Source organism: Melanerpes formicivorus, unplaced genomic scaffold, assembly GCF_026170545.1.
Source record: "Melanerpes formicivorus ecotype bairdi unplaced genomic scaffold, bMelFor1.0.p_v2 SCAF_44, whole genome shotgun sequence".
In the NCBI taxonomy this organism is placed as follows: domain Eukaryota; kingdom Metazoa; phylum Chordata; class Aves; order Piciformes; family Picidae; genus Melanerpes; species Melanerpes formicivorus.
Window position 1 is genome coordinate 1,703,427 of NW_027142396.1, and position 14,153 is coordinate 1,717,579.

A 14,153-nucleotide genomic window follows, 5' to 3' on the forward strand; every position below is an offset into this window, starting at 1 on the left:
AAAACACCATCTGCTTACCACTTCCAATGCTATTTTTCTTTCTTTGTGTGTGTTATTATTTTTTTTCCTTAGGAGTGAAGGGCAGAACTAGAGTTAGCTCAAAATAAGACAATATGTTTTGTTTTAAAGTATCAGTATTACTGATCACTTCGAAAGAAATAGGATTCACAGGCAGTTCACAAATATCAGATATGTTTCACTAGTTATGGTCATCAGTCATGTATTTCACAATAATACCACACAGCTACCAATTAGCTTTTGGGCATTGCTACTCAATTTTCACTTGTGTTTCACGTTCAGAAGACAACTCACTAAACTACCAAACAGCACAAGAGGAAATCTCTCCTATTAATAACCTCCTACAAGCAAGATATGTAAGGCTACGGGTTCAAGATCATCAGAAAAAGCCTACAATGCACCAAGGTGAGGTGAATAATGGTCTAACAGAGCTCAGTAGTAAAGGAATGAGAGGAGCCAAGAAAAAAAAAAAAACAAAACAGAATAAAAATAGTCAAGCAGAAGGATGAAAACACAGAGCCAAAACGAGGTATCAACACTTGTCACCACTGGGCAGAGACTTCAAACTTCCTCCCAGCTCTAGAATGACCTAAAGTGTATGAGTGAGAGAGAAGGGAAAAGAGACCACAAAGCATTAGAGAGCTGCTTTTCCAGCTTCCTCATCTTGGTCTGGTGGATGATCATCTTTATTTGGCCTAAGGGGATGGAGGGATCCTAGGACTTTTATAGAACTCACTGAACACAGTAACCATGCAAAAAAGAAGTATCATAGTACCACAGTATCGCCAAGGTTGGAAGAGACCTCGAGGATCATCAAGTCCAACCTGTCACCACAGACCCATGACTAGACCATGGCACCAAGTGCCATGTCCAATCTCCTCTTGAATACCTCGAGGGATGGTGACTCCACCACCTCCCCAGGCAGCCCATTCCAATGGCTAACAACTCTCTTGGTGAAGAACTTTCTCTTCACCTCGAGCCTAAACTTCCCCTGGACCAGCTTGAGACTGTGTCCCCTTGTTATGGTGCTGGTTACTAGAGAGAAGAGACCAACCCCTTCCTGGCTACAACCACACTTCAGGTAGTTGTAGTAGCTGCAGCCTCTGTGAAAGATTACAGTATCACAGTATCACAGTATCACTTAGGTTGGAAAGGACCTCGAGGATCATCGAGTCCAACCTATCAACACAGACCCCATGACTAGACCATGGCACCAAGTGCCACGTCCAATCTCCCCTTGAACGCCTCCAGGGTCGATGACTCAACCACCTCCCTGGGCAACCCGTTCCAATGACGAATGACTCGCTCGGTGAAGAACTTCCTCCTCACCTCGAGTCTGAACCTTCCCTGGCGCAGCTTGAGACTGTGTCCCCTTGTTCTGGTGCTGGTTGCCTTGGAGAAGAGGCCAACCCCCTCCTGGCTACAACCACCTTTCAGGTAGTTGTAGAGGGCAATGAAGTCACCCCTGAGCCTCCTCTTCTCCAGGCTAAATAATCCCAGCTCCCTCAGCCTCTCCTCATAGGACTTGTGTTCAAGGCCTCTCCCCAGCCTTGTTGCCCTTCTCTGGACACGTTCAAGTGTTTCGATGTCCTTCTTAAACTGAGGGGCCCAGAACTGGACACAGTACTCAAGGTGCGGCCTAACCAGAGCAGAGTACAGGGGCACTATGACCTCCCTGCTCCTGCTGGCCACACTATTCCTAATGCAGGCCAGGATGCTATTGGCCCTCCTGGCCACCTGGGCACACTGCTGGCTCATATTCAGGTGGCTGTCGATCAGCACACCCAGGTCCCTCTCTGTTTGGGAGCTCTCCAGCCACTCCGACCCCAGCCTATAGCTCTGCATGGGATTGCCGTAGCCAAAGTGCAGCACTCGGCACTTGGACTTGTTGAAAGCCATCCCATTGGACTCTGCCCATCTGTCCAGTCGGTCGAGGTCCCTCTGCAGAGCCTTTCTACCCTCTAACTGACTAACATCTGCCCCTAACTTTGTGTCATCTGCAAACTTGCTGATGACTGACTCTACCCCTTCATCCAGATCATCAACGAATATGTTGAAGAGGACAGGACCCAGCACTGATCCCTGGGGGACACCACTGGTGACTGGCCTCCAGCTGGATGTGGCACCGTTCACGACCACTCTCTGGGCCCGGCCCTCCAGCCAGTTCCTAACCCAGCACAGAGTGTAATGGTCCAATCCTCGGGCTGACAGCTTAGTGAGCAGGGGAGATGTGAGAAATTGGAAAGCTGTGTTTAACAGGAGTGTCACTGATGTGCCAGTGGCATTTTGCTTGTTTTTAATCAATATTTCTTGATTTCTGGTCACATAGACATGTGCCACAGGAAATCTCATATGCCATCTGATTGAGTTAGCCTAGCTCCTCACCTTCCCAAAAGCAGATCTGACCTGAATGAAGATGACCGAGGAAGTCCAGCAGCAGAGTGAAAGGATGAATGGCATGGACCAAGATACAGCTCCTGAGCGTTATTTCAATCTCTCTCTCCTTTTTTCTTTTTTTTTTTCTTTTTTTTTTTTTTTTTCAATCAAAATGGATGTACTTAAATGTGTGGATTGGCAGCTGCAGATAATAAAATACCTATCCACCCATGAAGGTGGTCAGACAAGTATAGGGGATTCCATAGAATCTTAGAATAGTTTGGGTTGGAAGGAACCTAAAAGATCATCTAGTCTCAATTCCCCTACCATGGGCAGGAACATCTTCCACTAGATCAAGTTACTCAGAGCCCTGTCCAACCTGACCTTGAACACTTCCAGGGAGGGGGCATCCACAACTTCTCTGGGGAACCTCTTCTACTGATTGACAGCTGCCTAAACATGAGCCAGCAGTGTGCCCAGGTGGCCAAGAAGGCCAATGGCACCCTGGCTTGCATTAGGAATAGTGTGGCCAGCAGGAGCAGGGAAGTCATTCTGCCCCTGTACTCTGCATTGGTTAGGCCACACCTTGAGTACTGTGTCCCCTTCTGGGCCCCTCAGTTTAGGAAGGACATCGAGATTTCTTGAACGTATCCAGAGAAGGGCAACAAGGCTGGTGATAGGTCTCGAGAACAAGTCCTATGAGGAGAGGCTGAGGGAGCTGGGATTGTTTAGCCTGGAGAAGAGGAGGCTCAGGGGTGACCTCATTGCTCTCTACAACTATCTGAAAGGTGGTTGTAGCCAGGAAGGGGTTGGTCTCTTCTCTCTAGCAACGAGCACCAGAACAAGGGGACACAGTCTCAAACTGCACCAGGGGAAGCTTACGCTCGAGGTGAGGAGAAAGTTCTTCACTGAGAGAGTCGTTCATCATTGGAATGTGCTGCCCGAGGAGGGGGTGGAGTCACCATCCCTGGAGTTGTTCAAGAGGGGATTGGACGTGGCACTTGGTGCCATGGTTTAGCCATGAGGTCTGTGGTGGCAGGTTGGACTCGATGATCTTTGAAGTCTCATCCAACCTTGGTGATACTATGATACTGTGACACTGTCTCACCACCCTCACAGTAAAGTGCAGAGGTTTTGGTTGCTTGGTTTTTTTAACCTAATATCTAATCTAAATCTATCCTTTTAGTTCAAAGTCAGTACTCCTCACCCTATTACTACATTCCCTGAAAAAAGACCCCTGCCTGTAGGTCCTCTCTAAGTACTGAAAGGTCTCTATAGGTGTCCCCAGAGCCTTTTCTAATCCAAAAAGCCCTAACTCTCACATCCTGTGAGTAGGTGCTCCAACCCCAAAACTCCCCCATGGCCCTCCTCTGGATCTGCTTGAGCAGACCCATGCTTTTCTTCTAGCTGTCTTGAATCCATTATGATGGGACCAATTCCATAACTGCTCACAGAATAGTATTTTTCTTCACTCTGTATATAAAAAAAAGTTAAACAAACACACCCCAGTAACAACTATGGCAGCAGTTTTATGATGTGGATATTTGCCCCCTAGGACAAGGATTGAAGCTACCAACCCAACCTGCATAGACTATTTCATGGTCTTCAGACAGTAATAAAATAATGTGACTATAGCTTTTGAAATTCTAAATCAAACCTGTAACATTTTGTGAATACAGGTGGTGGCATTTTCTATCTTGTGTTGGAGAAAGAAAAAAGCAGCAGCTTTTAGAAGATATTTGGGGGTGAGGAACATGTCAACCAGTACGTAAAAAATTATCAGAGCATAACATATTATTCTTAATGTACATTCATAACACACACTAATGACTGAGAGGGCTGCAAATACTGAATGTAAACTATTGCTAATGTGTTTTACAGTCACACACCATGGAGCATATTTGGTCATGTTTCAAGTTTCAGTTGACAGATTGACAGATACCAATTGACAGAACACAGTGTAGCAGAATTCTTGACACTGCTGTTATCCATCATAGAGTGTATATGCATGATCACAGTAGGACATATTTCTGTGTGAAAGACTAGTCATGGCAAGTGGTGCATTACTATATTTCAGTAACATCAAATGTATGAAAAATCAAGGATGATGAAGGAACAGTGACAGTTTTTGCTGCCATTCCATAAAATGCTCCTTTAAATGTTGCAAGGAGTAATTAAAACAGAAATACTAATAAACTGCACTACTTGATTTACATAATCAATTTATATCTGGAAAATCAATGAGATGAAAGCAGAAAAGTCAAAGATATGTTTATATCTCATCTCTGAAAAGTACATGGTTCATTTTAAATTGTGAGTTACTCAGAGGCCTTTTGGCTCCTCTTGCTGAAACACAATATCAAAATAAGAGTTTCATCACAAATTTAAATGGCAATAAGACAGTATTTTGAAATCACAGAATGTTAGGGGTTGGAAGTGACCTCAAAAGATCATCTAGTCCAACCCCTCTGCCAAAGCAGGGTCACCTATACCAGGTCACACAGGAACTCATCCAGGTGGGTCTTGAATATCTCCAGAGTGGAAGACTCCACAACCCCCCTGGGCAGCCTGTTCCAGTGTTTTGTCACTCTCACAGTGAAAACATTCTTCCTCACGTTTACATGGAACAGCCTGTGGCTCAACTTCCACCCATTGTCCCATGTCCTGCAATTTGGCATCACTGAGAAGAGTCTGACTCCATCCTCTTGTCACTCACCCTTTTCATATTTATAAACAATGATGAGGTCACCCCTTAGTCTCCTCTTCTCAATGCTAAGACACCCAGCTCCCTCAGTCTCTCCTTGTAAGGAAGATGCTGCCCAGGGAGGTGGTGGAGTCTCCATCACTGGAAGTGTTTAAAAAAGAGACTGGATGAGGCACTTAGTGCCGTGGTTTAGTTGATTAGATGGTGTTGGGTGATAGGTAGGACTCGATGATCTCAAAGGTCTTTTCCAGCCTGGTTAATTCTGTATTCTGTATGTTCCACTCCCTTAATAATTTTTGTGGCTCTGTGACAGGCTCTTTCAAGCAGTTCCCTGTCCTTCAACTGAGGGGCCTAGAACTGGACACAATATTCCAGTTGTGTCCTCATCAGGACAGAGTAGAGAGGGAGGAGAACTTCTCATGACCTACTAACTACACCCCTTCTAATACACCCCAGAATGCCATTGGCCTTCTTGGCTACAAGAGCACATTGCTGACTCATGGTCAGCCTTCCATCCACTAGGACCCCCAGGTCCTTTTCCCCTTCACTGCTCTCCAACAGGTCAGTCCCCAGCCTATACTGGTACATGGGGTTGCTCTTTCCCAGGGGCAAGACTCTACATTTGCACTTGTTAAACTTCATTAAATTTCTCTTTGCCCAACTCTCCAGCCTGTCCAAGTCTCACTGAATGGCAGGACAACCCTCTGGTGTGTCATCCACTCCACCCAGTTTATGTCATCAGCAAACTTGCTGACAGTGCTCTCCGTTACCTCATATAGGTCGTTGATGAGTATATTGAACTGTACTGGCCCCAGTACAAACCCCTGAGGGACTCCACTAGATACAGGCCTCCAACTAGACTCTGTCTCAATGACCACAACTCTCTGACTTCTTTCCTTCCACCTCACTATCTAATCATCCAGACCACACTTCCTCAGCTTATCTGCAAGGATGCTGTGGGAGACAGTGTCAAATGCTTTACTGAAATCAAGATAAAGCACATCTACCAGCATCTATCCACCTGGTTATCTCCTCATAAAAGGCTATCAGGTTGGTCAAATATGACTTCCCCTTGGTAAAACCATGCTGACCCTCTTGTCCTTGATATGCCTAAGGACAGCACCAAGGGTAAGTTGTTCCATTAACTTTCTGGGGATGGAGGCGATGGTGACTGGTCTATAGTTACCTGGGTCCTCCTTCTTACCATTTTTGAAGATTAGAGTGACATTTGCCTTCCTCCAGTCCCCAGGCACCTCTCCTGTTCGTCATGAGTTACCAGAGAAGGTGGAGCGTGAGCTGATAATGACCTCTGCCAACTCCCTCAGCTCCCATCAATACCTAGGCTGAACTGAACACATTCTAGTTTCTCTCTCACATAGAGAGCAACTCCATCACCTTGCTTTGGTGACCTGTCTTTCCTGAAAAGGACTTAGCCATCCATGACCACTTGTGAGCTGTCCCACCACACCTCTGTAATTGCCACCAGATCATAACCCCTTGACTGCTCATGGATTTCTAACTTCTCCTGTTTACTCCCCATGCTTGCATGTGTTGGCGTACAGATAGCTCAGGAAGTGAGCTGAGAACACTGATTCCACCCTGGGGGGTGGGAGGCCTTCTGGTCCATATTAATACTGGAACATTCCCCCCCCCCCCCCCCCCCACTGGTGCAAACCCAGGAACAACTCCATCCCCCTTCAGTTCTAGTTTAAAACTCAATGAATGAACCCTGCTAGTTTTTGTCCTAGAATCTTTTTTCCCCCTGAGAGATAAGCCTCTCCCATGTACTATCATCAGTCTTGGTGTCCTATAAACCCAGCCAGTATCAGTGAACCCTAAAGCCCTGCCTGTAGCACCAGTCTTGGAGACAGGCATTTATGGTCTGGATTCTTCTACTCCCTTCCATATCATGGCCAGGTACTAGAAGCAGGGAAGAGAAAGTCTATGCTTCAGACTCTTTTATCAACTGTCCCAAGGCCTGGAAATCTTTCTTCATTCCCCTCAGAGTACAGGACGCAGCTTCCTCCCCATCTGTATGGAAGATTTGTTTAAGATACACAAATACACACTTCTTCATTTATGTGCATATGTATGTATGCATATCTGAACAACAATCCTGAGAAGTTTTCATCATAAACTTCACCATGGTGCAGGCTAGTGCTCCCACCAAAACATAAGACAAAATTCTTAAATGTTTGATTAAGGTTCAAAAGGCAGCAACAATGTAAAGGGCTGAAATATGGCTAAGGATTGTTACTCTCCACGTATTTTACATGCCATGTGGATTTATCTTATTTTCTAGATGATTCACAGTTATACTTGTTAACAAATTCTCTGAAACCAATGCCACAGGAATTAATCAAAAGACTAGCTCATGAAGGGTAATGTTAGAGGCAAAAGAGATTCAACCATGCACAGAACATTCAGTTCTCAAGCAGGGATGTCACAAATACAGAGAAATTGAAGTTCTTTTATTTGTAGGGGAATGAATCTCTAACAATGGAAAATTCAGATGGAACTAAACATATGTGAAGTGCTTTAACAGATATTTCAGTACACTGAGAACTGTGAATTACCAAATTTCTAACTTTTGAAATTTGAATTCAAATGCTACCAAATTATCAATAGAATTACATTGGTATAATGCAAATCAATCAAAATAAACCACAGAATTCTTGCTATTTGACATATTTGATCAAAAATCATTCTGTGATCCATACTTGTATAATTTCCTAGACTTCCCATGGCTGTCAGTGACAATCTACAGCTACAACAGGGGATCATTGAGCCAGCAGTGTGCCCAGGTGGCCAGGAGGGCCAATGGCATCCTGGCCTGCATTAGGAATAGTGTGGCCAGCAGGAGCAGGGAAGTCATTGTGCCCCTGGACTCAACACTGGTTAGGCCACACCTTGAGTACTGTGTCCAGTTCTGGGCCCCTCAGTTTAAGAAGGACATCAAAACACTTAAATGTGTCCAGAGAAGGGCAACAAGGCTGGTGAGAGGCCTTGAACACAAGTCCTATGAGGAGAGGCTGAGGGAGCTGGGGTTGTTTAGCCTGGAGAAGAGGAGGCTCAGGGGTGACCTCATTGCCCTCTACAACTATCTGAAAGGTGGTTGTAGCCAGGAAGGGGTTGGCCTCTTCTCCTAGGCAACCAGCACCAGAACAAGAAGACAGAGTCTCAAGCTGCACCAGGGGAGGTTTAGGCTCGAGGTGAGGAGGAAGTTCTTCACCGAGCGAGTCATTCGTCATTGGAACGGGTTGCCCAGGGAGGTGGTGGAGTCTTCATCCCTGGAGGCATTCAAGAGGAGATTGGACGTGGCACTTGGTGCCATGGTCTAGTCATGGGGTCTGTGTTGATAGGTTGGACTCAATGATCCTCGAGGTCCTTTCCAACCTAAGTTATACTGTGATACTGTGATCAGTGCATACAACAGTGCATACAAATGAAGCAAATGACGCAGCGTTCTCTGTCAGCACAGGAGAAAACACAGAAATGTTGTAGCCTTAATTGTGCAGATCACTGCAAATTATAACAGGATTACTTCCTTCTGCACTGTTAATATATACTTTAGGGCTGAGCTGCAGCGTGCTCCATGAATGTGTTAATTCCTTGACGCAAGTTTAATCACTTCTCACTGACAGAGAGCCAAAAGCTTCTAAGTTGCTTGCACCGCTATAATATTTATTTTTTATTTCTTTTCTGCCTGTCTTCTCTTTTCAAAACACAGTTTATCATTCCCCAAACCTCTATCAGTTACAGGGGGATTATAGATATTGCTTTGAAGAAATAAGATTCCTTGAATTATCCTGACTAAAAAAAAACGAATAAAAAAAAAGGAAGACATGTAGAGCACTCTGTAAAAGGTCTTAATAATGAATAACAACGGATTTAGTGCCTGACAAAGAGATGATTCCCTTCTACACCTCTTTCATATTACTGTATGCACTTTCACTTCTGGCAATTTCATATGCTAAGGAGGCATCTTCTTTGTTATATATCGAGGAGTAAGCACCACCAAAAAATTCCCCAAACACCTATTAACAAATGTTTCAGCTGGATGACCTTTTTCAGAGTTCCACATACAACATGTTCTCAGTCAGGCGCTGGTTATAAACCAGTTTAAGGAGATGGAATTTAAGCTACAAACAAACAAACAAAACCCCACAAAATCAAAACTCCAACAACTTTAGAAAGGAAAATACAGCACAGAGGTTCAGACTGGATGTGAGGAGGAGGTTCTTCACCATGAGAGTGGTGAAACCCTGGAATGGGTTGTCCAGGGTGGTGGTTGAGGCCCCAACCCTGGAGGTGTTTAAGCCCAGGCTGGATGAGGCTCTGGCCAGCCTGATCTAGTGTGGGGTGTCCCTGCCCATGGCAGGGGGGTTGGAACTAGATGATCTGTGTGGTCCCTTCCAACCCTGACTGATTCTATTCTATGATTCTTCTGCTGCCCCCAGCAGCACCCACATTCAGGACCCATATCAGACACAGGCACAGCCATGTCCCTTCCCCTTTTTGTGCTGGCAGAGGCAGAAGGCCATCAATACAGTACACATCCCACACCCTCCAGATGCACAAGCAGACAAATGGTTCCTGGGTCCCTCTGCCTACCTGGCGTTCTTGCCTGGATTCTGGCCCCTTTAACCTGCTCCATGGGTCCACCTCAAGGGCTGCTCCAGCTCACTGCTCACATGCAGCACTCACACACTTGTCCCAGAGACACCCCACACTCAGAAGTCCCTTCAAATACCATCACAGACCATCCACCTGCCTGATAGCTCTGCCTGGACCTGGGGTCTCCTACTCAGCAGCTGGTTCAGGTTGGAGTTTGCCAGTGGCTCTGCAAACAGACATGCCACATCCAGTTTGGAGAAAAAGGGAAGGCTCTGGGGAGCCTTTATTGCTGGCTCTCAATAATTAAAGGGTAAGAAAGATGATGACAGAGCATCAGTCAGGCCTGCAGTGATAGGACAGGGGGTAACGGCTTTAAATTAAATGAGGGGAGAATTAGACTGGTAATAAAGACAAACAGTTTCACATTAAGGGTGGTGAAATGCTGGAACAGGTTGATCAGAGATGTGGTACATGTCCATGCCTGGAAACATTCAAAGTTAGGTTGGACAGGTCTCTGAGTAATCTGATCTTGTTGAAGATGTCCCTGCTCATTGCAGGAGGGTTGGGCTAGATGATCTTTAAAGGTCATAGAACCATCTAGGTTGAAAAAGACTTTATCAAACCCAACTGTTAACCTACAATATCAACTACACCACTAAACCATGTCACTAACTATCACATCCACATGTCTTTTAAATACTTCTGGGCAGCTTGTTACACTGCTTCACAACTCTTTTGGCAAAACAATTCTTCCTCATATCTGATATAAATATCCCCTGGTGTAACTTGAGGCTTCTTCTCATCCTATCATTTGTTACTTGGGAAAAAAGTCCAACGTTCACCTCACTATGACTTCAGCTGTTAATTTCCAGTTAGCTGTAAGAGAGAAAAATATCTTCCCTCAGCCTTCTCTTCTCAGCTGTTCCTTATAACACTCAAGCTCTAGACCCTTCACCAGCTTCATTACCATTCATTGGACACACTCTGGCACCTAAATGTCTTTCTTATAGCAAAGAGTCCAAAACTGAATACCATATGCGAGGTGCAGTCAAGTGTCAAGTAAAGAGGCGCAAATGCTTCCCTAGTCCTGCTGGCCACTCTATTTCTGTTAGAAGCCAGGATGCTGCTGGCCTTCTTGGCCACCTGGGCACACCACCTGCTCATATTCAGCAGGCTGTCAACCAACACCCCCAGGTCCTTTTCCACCATGCAGCTTTCCAGCTGCACTGACATTGCAGTGACCAGAAACACCAAACAGCACTAGTACAGGAAAAAGCAGAAAGAGCAAAAGGGTTAGCAACACAAAGATAATGGTTTGTAAATCTTGATAAAGAAATTTAAGCAATGTATAGCTTGCTGCTGATAGATTCCATGTCATATCTTTTATCTACTAGATTTTATGTATCACAAAATTACAAGGTGGCACTTGTCTGTTGTTCAACTATTGTGTCTTTTGACAAGAGATTTTTTCAGTGGAATGCTCATGGATGAACAACAGTAAGATTTTGGCTGTATAGATGAAGGGTATAATTAGCAAACAAAAAGAAAAAGCCAACATCAGCAGACAACTGCAAAAGTATTGCCCCCTTGAGTTGACAAATACATCTCAATCCAACTAGTTATTTCCAAGTAGTGTTCGACCAGTTCATCTTAAAAATAATGTATGCCACTAAAAATCAAGTCAAATCTGTCTGTGGGACTAAGTGGGTTTTGTTTGCTTGTTTGGGGTTTTCTTGGGGTGGTGTTCATACCAATTTTCTAGTGGCTACAAAGGGCAGTAAGAAATTTAAAGCTAAAGATTAAAAATGTGACAATAAAAATAGCACAGTCACCATCTGCAGCATCACACACTCTAGCTAATTTACAGCATGATGTTGAAAGTTACAACAAGGCTGAACTGTACTTGCCTAAACTTTTTCTCCTACACAGATTAGTAGAGAACAATCAATCCAGTGTACTGCTCTTTCAGTAGACTTAATGTACAGTGAATGGGTAGTAATTAAACTTTAAATTTCTAAATTGTCATTGTGCTATGGTCTCACTATTTTTGGTACCACATATAAATTTCTCTATAATGTATTATTAAAAAGATAAAGGAGGCAGTGCTGAGATTAGAATATCAAAGTACCACAGCAGCAAACAAGTAGGGTTCTGTTTTCAAAGAAATTTTTACCCTCTAAGTGCAGTAAAAAAGGGCAACACAGTCATATTTTCACAGTGTCGCAGTATCACTAAGGTTGGAAGAGACCTCAAAGATCATCGAGTCCAACCTGTCACCACAGACCTCATGACTAGATCATGGCACCAAGTGCCACGTCCAATCCCCTCTTGAACACCTCCAGGGATGGTGACTCCACCACCTCCCCGGGCAGCACATTCCAATGATGAACAACTCTCTCAGTGAAGAACTTTCTCCTCACCTCGAGCTTAAGCTTCCCCTGGTGCAGCTTGAGACTGTGTCCCCTTGTTCTGGTGCTGGTTGCCTGGGAGAAGAGACCAACCCCTTTCTGGCTACAACCACCTTTCAGGTAGTTGTAGAGAGCAATGAGGTCACCCCTGAACCTCCTCTTCTCCAGGCTAAACAATCCCAGCTCCCTCAGCCTCTCCTTGTAGGGCTTGTGTTCAAGGCCTCTCCCCAGCCTTGTTGCCCTTCTCTGGACTCATTCAAGTGTCTCAATGTCCTTCCTAAACTGAGGGGCCCAGAACTGGACACAGGACTCAAGGTGTGGCCTAACCAATGCAGAGTACAGGGCACAATGACTTCCCTGCTCCTGCTGGCCACACTATTCCTAATGCAGGCCAGGATGCCATTGGCCCTCTTGGCCACCTGGGCACACTGCTGGCTCATGTTTAGGCAGCTGTCGATCAGCACCCCCAGGTCCCTCTCTGTTTGGGAGCTCTCCAGGCCCTCCAACCCCAGCCTGTAGCTCTGCATGGGGTTGCTGTGGCCAAAGTGCAGCACCCAGCACTTGGACTTGTTGAATGACATCCCATTGGACTCCGCTCATCTGTCCAGTCCGTCAAGGTGCCTCTGTAGAGCCCTTCAACCCTCTGACTGACCAACATCTGCTCCTAACTTGGTGTCATCTGCAAATTTGCTGATGACTGTCACAATCCCCTCATCCAGATCATCAATGAAGACATTAAAGAGGATGGGGCCCAGCACTGATCCCTGGGGGACACCACTGGTGACTGGCTGCCAGCTGGATGTGGCACCATTCACCACCACTCTCTGGGCTCGGCCCTCGAGCCAGTTCCTAACCCAGCACAGAGTGTTGCTGTCCAAGCCATGAGCTGACAGCTTAGCCAGCAGTTTGCTGTGGGGGATGGTGTCAAAGGCCTTGCTGAAGTCATAGTATCATAGTATCAGTCAGGGTTGGATGGGACCACAAGGAGTCCAGGTAGACCACATCCACAGGCCTCCCCACATCCATCAGGCAGGTCACCTAATCATAGAAGGAGATCTGGTTGGAGAGGCAGGACCTGCCCTTTCTAAATCTATGCTGGCTAGATGTTGTGGGGAGCAGAGGAGAAAGGTACACATGATTAAAGGATTTAAAATTTATTTTAGCAAGACAGATCCTTTTCTGGACAGCATAGCAGAACCAGATGAAGGACTTCAGACATGAAGTCACGAGCTTCTGCAGAGCAGCTAAAAACCAGCTTTGGTTGTTAACATACTAGTAATCTTGCATCCTGTAACTAGTAACCTGGCTCAGATAATGTGTTTAAAGCTTCCCATTGAGTGTTATGGGTCAATATCCCACACACTCCCTTACCCACATTTATTTATGTCTAATTTTAGCTAACAAAATTTAATGTTCATGTTAGTTTTCCAGTTTCTATACATTCACTTTATTGCCAGTAGGAGAAGGCAAGAATAACTTGGAACAGGAGCCTAAATGAAAGAGGTCCAGATTTCCCTTGAGCAGATCAACTCAATCTGCAGACTAGAGAGAGGCCAGTGACAACATTCCTAATTTAAGTACCTAAAACTAGGCAGCTCAGTCCAAGATGTTCTGGCCTGTAACATCCATACATCGCTTATTTTTGAAGTAATGAAAGGGCAAAATCCACTTTCAGTTTCTCTGCTCACAGGGACAGTTTTGCACCAGGAAAGAAGTAATTGGCTTTGAGTCACAGTGAAATAACCTGGTCTCTAACAGGGCAGAGCGAGCAGCTGGCTCATTTCTCCTTCAGCTGCCCAGGAGAATTCATCCAGAAGCTGATAGACCAAGGCTTACAATTTGATCTGAGCAGAATTGGACTGACAGAGGTGATTGAAATTGATTACTGGCAACCAAAGTATGGCAAGTTATGGGTGAGTAGCCCTTGGGGAAATGATGTCTGAGAGTGTGCATGTGTTTATATAAAGATGGCACCAGCACAACAATGCTAAAATTGTACCAAAAGATGAGGTGCTAATCTCCTCAAGAGG